Source organism: Jaculus jaculus, chromosome 9, assembly GCF_020740685.1.
Source record: "Jaculus jaculus isolate mJacJac1 chromosome 9, mJacJac1.mat.Y.cur, whole genome shotgun sequence".
In the NCBI taxonomy this organism is placed as follows: domain Eukaryota; kingdom Metazoa; phylum Chordata; class Mammalia; order Rodentia; family Dipodidae; genus Jaculus; species Jaculus jaculus.
In genome coordinates, this window is record NC_059110.1 from 48,072,901 (window position 1) to 48,079,975 (window position 7,075).

The window sequence follows — 7,075 nt, forward strand, 5'->3', positions numbered from 1 at the left end:
AAAATAAAATATTGTAATGTCCTGTTACTTAAAAGGAGGGGGCAACTGATCTGACTTCTGAGCCAGCCTGCCTCAAGATAATAACACAATTTGCCTTAGCTACTCCTAATAAAATCATTTCCAATGGTATTAATGATATAAAATTTTATTAAGACTGCTTTCTTTTTAGTAATAGGATTAATCAATTTGGTGTAATTTTTTAATAGCCTTATAGGAAAGATAATCACTTCTCGGCCTTTTGGCTAAGATCAAGTGTAGTATCTGTTCTTATCAGTTTAATATCTGATACGTCCTCTATCCGAGGACAATATATTAAATGGACTTTTGTAGCTCGGAGTTGGAATAAGAGCTTGTTCCATCCACTACATGCATCGACCTGGTATTGCAGTACTTCCAGGAATGGTGCACCCCTTCGGTGGAATAAAAAAAAGAAAAAGAAAAGATAAATAATGATGGGGTGAGATAAGTTGATTGAAGGAACTGTGATAGAATTTTTCACAGTTGGGACATAGAATGCTCATTAAAAATGCTTTTTGAGTGGTACTGAGAATGTTAAAGTATGTGGATAAAGATATGCATATGTAGGAAAGAATTTTCAGGCTAAACCTAAATGCCATGCCTAAAGTTAGAGATTCTTCAACTGTTTACAGACTCTTAAGGATACTATAGGGACATAGTCTTAACCTAAATTCATCTTACATTAGACACAGGTGATGCCTATGTTAAGTGGGTCACAAAGTCGTAAGTACAGATGTAATTGGAGGTTTAACCAGGTTAAACATAGACAAGAGTCTATCACCTTGTGTTTTACAAATGGGTAAATTTACTATGTAAAAACAAACAACTTCAAAATAGGAAAGAAATGTCAGGATGCTTATCTTTCTGCTCTGTAATTTCATTTTGTTCTTGCTTTCCAACATATGCTCCTTAAATTCATGGAAAGCTGGACTCTGAAAAAAAAAAAAAAAAACAGATGGAACCCCTTTTATCTCAAACCCCATGCAAGTTTAAGCCATGTATCCCCCAGACTCTGACTAGAGAAAAAATGGCCAATTGTCTCTGACAAGGAAAAAGGAATACAGCATATAACTGTGGTTCTCTTTAGTTCATCTCTTATGAACACCTAAATTCACATCTGTTAGATAAAGTCTCTCACTAGACAAAATGTGAAATAGATAAACTGAGTCTTATGATAAGGCCTCACTCATTAACAGGTCACTGATGCTAATTTGTTGTGATTTAAGGGTTATAAAACTGGCTTTAAGACTCTCTCAGTAAAGTAAATTAGGTTCCTCTTTTCATCAAGGTTTTAATTATTCTAAAGATAAAGACTCACATAAAAATGGTTAATTTCCAAAGGTAAAGTACTCATACCTAAAGACATTGTGACTTTACAGATAACTTCTGTCTTATTTATGCTAATTTTATTGAATGGTCATAACTAGGTTTAATCACTTAGGTTTAAGTGATTTACTTCAGTAATAATAACTTTCATCTTCCTGGGATTTGTTGTGATAGCTTCCTTAAACTTTATCAAACTTAACACATGGGTAACACATAAAATTGTTTTATGTTAATAAAAATTTCTATGGTACATAAAATCAATAGCTATCAAGTTTAAGCCAAAATCATTAGTTGTCAAATAATATTTTTCCTTCAAAAATTTATCAAGGGCTGTTTTGGCTCAAAAAAGACCAAATTATACTCTATTGTATGTAAAGTAACCGTCTCAATTTTGGCACCATGATAACATTTTGTTAGATTTGGTTAACTTACATTCAAAAATTATAACTATGCAAAACAGTCATCTTGATTTTGATGCTACTAAGGCTGCTAATGATTTATTTACTACAATTAAGTCTGTGTTGCCTGGTTGGGACTCTCTAAGTTCCTGGATAGGCAGCTTTACAGCTGTGGGAGTTTGCCTTCTGCTTCTCTTATGCCTATTGCCTATTTTCTTCAAGTGTTCAATAAAGTCTATTGTAAATGTTCGCACAGAGGTCCAAGCTATATATACACTATAGGACATGTCCCTGGCTCTCTCAGATTTTATCCTAGTTCTCCCTGAATTTTGTCCGCTGATGGCCAGAGATGGATAAGAAAGAAAAAGGAGAATCTAAAACAGAGAAACCTGCTGGGTCTAAAAACACTGAGGATGGGCTGGAGAGATGGCCTAGTGGTTAAGCGCTTGCCTGTGAAGCCTAAGGACCCCGGTTCGAGGCTCGGTTCCCCAGGTCCCACATTAGCCAGATGCACAAGGGGGCACATGCGTCTGGAGTTCGTTTGCAGAGGCTGAAAGCCCTGGCACACCCATTCTCTCTCTCTCTCTCCCTCTATCTGTCTTTCTCTCTGTGTCTGTCTCTCTCAAATAAATAAATAAATAAAAATTAAAAAAAAAATTTTTTTTTTAAATTTTTATTAACATTTTCCATGATTATAAAATATATCCCATGGTAATTCCCTCCCTCCCCACCCCCACACTTTCCCATTTGAAATTCCATTCTCCATCATATTACCTCTGCATTACAATCATTGTAATTACATATATATAATATCAACCTATTAAGTATCCTCCTCCCTTCCTTTCTCTGAGGATAAGGTAATCTCCATTGTGATGGGCTAAGGAAACAATGGTACTTTAAAACTTTTAAAATGATAGGTTTATCTAAAGAGGTCGTTGGAGGCCAGAGGCCCCCCCAATGTGTTTCTGAATTACCCTTAAAATGGAGATTGCTCCAGGACCTTAGAAAAATGAATAAGGCCATGGTACCTATGGGAGCCCTACAACCAGGCCTCCCCACTCCAGTAACAATTCCTACAGGATATTGTAAAATCATTATTGACCTAAAAATTACTTTTTCCCTTATACCCTGAGAATTGTCAGCATTTTACATTTAGTTTACCTGTGGTAAATTTTAGAGGCCCTGAAGATAGTGGAGGCTACAATTCTGAGCCAAAGGGTCACTTCTATCTCTTATAAAAAGCCTCTTCTCCTGGTCATTTGTGCCACTGACTTTACACCCACTGGGGTGTTCTGGTGGGAGGGGCCCCTCTTCTGGGTCCATTTACCCTCCAAAGGTTATAAATGGGGGATTTATATCCCATAAAATGCTCTCCAAGAAATATTATTCATCATACACTGTTTGTCCTAAACTTTTTAACCCTTGATGCTCAAGGAAAGTCAGCAGCTGATCACTTTTGGCACACAAATACAAAAAATACCTTTGCCAAAGCCATGTGGAAAGATCCTTTAACTTTAAAATGGAATGGCTCAGACCCAGTACTCATTTGGGGCCAAGGATCAGTATGCATGTCTGACACCAAAGAAAATGCTATGAGATGGCTACCAAAGAGACTTGTAAAACAAGCTGATGATCCTCCAGTGACATCTCACATATCTAGGGAAGAAACACTTCCCTGAGAGAATCTCCCTTTTTCCCTAACAGGAAAACTGGAAGGACCTCTACTTATCTTAATCCTCTCACTCACAATCCGACCCATTATTATAATTAAAATAATGTCTTTTATATGTCAACAGGATTAAAGCCATTAAGGTGCAGCCTTTACAGGTTCATTTCACAGACTGGAGCTGGTGGATCCAGGCATTGCCACTGAAGACCTACCACCTGCAGCTCTCACTCTCCCTTTATCTTACATTCTGTACTTATTTACTATACTGCTGTCCTCTACACCTCTGCTATCACTGCGGTCTACCTGTCTTGGCCAAATAGCTACCCCTTCTTTAGGAGCTGCATAGGATTCAGACCTATGCATATCAACTCACAATACAGTGAGTGTGATATGGACACCAATGTGGGTGTGAGGCAAAGCACCACAAGGGAAGGTCCCTATCTGGCCACTTCTGAATTCCCTGAGAGGTATACCTAGCTTGCATGGAGGTTGGTATCATAACTGTTATCACTAAGGCCATGCCTCACTCTCTGGCCACATAGGCCCTGCCTCCCCTCCCCAAAAGGTACCAAGGGCCAAAGATTATGAGAAAAAGACATCCCACGGGAGGAGCTGGGTCCCTACTCCCCCAGTTGGTTAATGCCCACTGCTGCAAAGCGGGCCTTCCCTCTTTTTGTATAAAAGAAGGGAGGAGATGTTGGGAGCTATGAACCAAACCTCGGCCATGTTAACAGAGACTGCCATACAGCAAGTTAAGTTTCTACTTCCTCACCTAATATTCAACTACCAGAAACAATGGGATCATACACCTGGCCAAACATCCCCCATCCTGCCGGTAGCTGATGAAGAAACAAAGGCATTGTGGTTTAATCAGTAACTCTGTGATCTTTGCCCTAACTATGTCCCCTTCCCCATACAACTCCTTGCCCTGACCACGTCCCCTTCCCCCTACAACCCTATATAAACCTACATGTAAGAATAAACTCTCGAGGCTGTGACAAATGCCTAGCATGGTCTTCTTCTTGTGTCTGTTTGTCTTTCACCCAGGTTAGCTTTTCCTTGAGTCCTTGTTCAACTCCCCACTGGCCGGGGCATTATAATGTTCCCAAATTTGCTGAAGCTATTTATGGGCAATATGGAGGGCTATTGTGGGAAGATGTCTGCAGTACCATGAACTGGGGAAAAGGTGGAGGTTGTTTCCTATGGATAGATTTTGGGACACGTAAGAATAGCTTGCCCAAGGTTTCCTCAAATCTTGCTATCTATTGTGCAGTAAGCAACTGTAAGATTGGTAACATATAAAATTAGTGCACATTTTCACAAACATGCAAGAGGACTTGAGATAAGCCTTTAGTCAGTTGGACAGTTCTGTTGTAGACTTATCAACCAGGGTGGACTTGATAAGTTTTGTTCCACAAATATTTTCATTCTGAGACTCAGGCTGAAGCACGAAGTAGAACCAGCATTGGGAGAAAGAATTTCTCACAGATTCGCATGGGAGAATCTTCTGCCTTGAAGGCTCTGGACTCTCCCATGAGATTTTATGTGGTCAGTGGGATAAATTGAGCTATGTCCCTTGCTCATACCACACCTCTGTTATAGTCTGAGAAAGAAATGCTGTGGGTTAACCTCTAACCAAGACAAGGACAAGAGATGCAGCCTTCCCTGCCTTACCCCAGCCATGGAAGGCTACTCATATGGAGCAATTCTGAGTCAGGGAAGGGAAGGGCATCTCTTGTTAAAAAAAATAAAAATAAAAAAAAAAGGATAAAGAGAGAGAGAGGATGGGGAGATGGCACAGTGAATAAAAGAGCTCTCCATACAAGAGAGGACTTGCTGCTTATGCAGGAGGAGTTCAATCCTCAGAACCCACACACAAAGCCAACTGTGGCCACTTATGCCTGTTATTATTCCAACCCTGGGGCAGGTGAAGGCAGGAGAATTGTGTGGATTTCTTGGTAGTCAATTTAACCAATAAATGGCAGCTCTAAGTTCAATGAAAGACTCTGTCTCAAGGAAACAACACAGAAGAGTGATAGAGGAGGACACCTCATATTCTGCTACTCTGGTTTCCACATATGTATATGCTAGGTGCATACATCTGCACACACTGGTTCATACATTATACATAAACAGACCACAAACACCACACTATACACATTGACACATGCATGTATACAAACAAATTATAATTTAAAAGAGACATGAGACCTGAAGTTTTAATTGTGGACAGGCAAAGTTACCTGAAATGCATTTTTTGGTACTTAAATGACCAGAAGGTCTGCTAGACTTCACCCAGCATGGATTTTTAAGTAAACCAGAGTAGAGGAAGGCAGATGAGGGTGGGGAGTGGTTTTTAGTTGTATCCCATGAGCCCTGCTTAGTCTATGAAATAGTTCTTTAATAGATGTGTTTGTATAGGAAAAGTAGGAACTTGGAGTTAAAAAAAATCCTAATAGTAAAATTTTGCAGTTTTCATTATATGTTTAATGGAAATTAAACTGTTATTATTTTATTATCATAAAACCATGATTTTAAATTAAGCAGTCCAATCAGCCCCTATATCTATCCCTTTTAACCCCCACCACCACTGAAACAATAATGACACATATGTTCCAAACCATTTTAGTATGTTTAAAATGTATGAGAACATTGGGAGAACAAAGAAAGAAAATGATCCATAGTATCAGCAATCAAGCACTCTTTTGTACAGCAGCATACTTCTCTCAGTCCTCCTGGTTGTGAAAGGCTTGCATTCTTCTGATCTTTCCATTGAGTGGTATTTTGGAAGACTAATTAGGCCTATGGTATAGGAAACAAAAAAAAAACCTTTCCTATCAGCACTAATTTCTCAGGCTGCATACATCCCACATGCCATCTAGGTATGGGCTTTTTAGTGAATCAAGGCATCAAATGTACAAATCACCAGGGAGAGAGAAAAGTCAACTTGGTTCTATAATCTCTGGGTTGTTCTCTTTGATTAAGCCTATTGCTATTACGTATGGTTAATGAGACCTGAAAGCAAGAACCTACTGGTCAAAGGGTATAGGAAGGATGGCAGTGTTGAATTGAAGGACTCAGGAACCAGAGGAATGCCATGACAGGCTTCAGAGTCACCAGTAGGCCTAAGTTTCTGTTTCCCAGCAAGGATTAAATAAGAATTTAAAAGTTACTGAAAAAAGATCACAAATTGCTTATGCCATACATTTCTATAGTCATAAGACAAGTTGCTTACATTCCTCAAACACACATAGCCAATCACAATAAAGGTTACCTAATCTACTTGAAATTCCCCTAGCCCCCTGCCCACCAGCTCTGCCCCCAGTATCCTAAGCATATCAGAGAAATACAAGTGAAGTTACTACTTAAATCTACCAATCATGTAACCATTCCCCTACTTCTTTGTTCAAATCCCTATAAAAAACCTGACTCCCTGCTGCTCAGGGTTCTTGTACAGATCCACTGCGTTGGTGAAGTCAAGAGTCCGAACTTAAGCCCTAAATAAAGCTCCTTGCCTTTGCATACATGTTTGGTTCTCCTTGGTGGTCACTGGGGGCGCCGAGAACTGGGCATAACAGAATGTTTCAATGGGTAAACAGTCTGTGTCAGGTGAGTGCTTATGTTAGGGTGGTGGGGGACAATGGGGACAGGTAGAATGATCATG

The 7,075-nt window shown here is 39.4% G+C and overlaps 1 non-coding gene across 1 annotated transcript; it reads left to right on the top strand.

Moving 5' to 3' along the window:
- Positions 1-222: 222 nt before the first annotated feature.
- Positions 223-413, top strand: LOC123463643. The gene has a single exon (XR_006639047.1). It is a non-coding gene; the product is annotated as a U2 spliceosomal RNA (small nuclear RNA).
- The last annotated feature ends 6,662 nt before the right edge of the window (positions 414-7,075 follow it).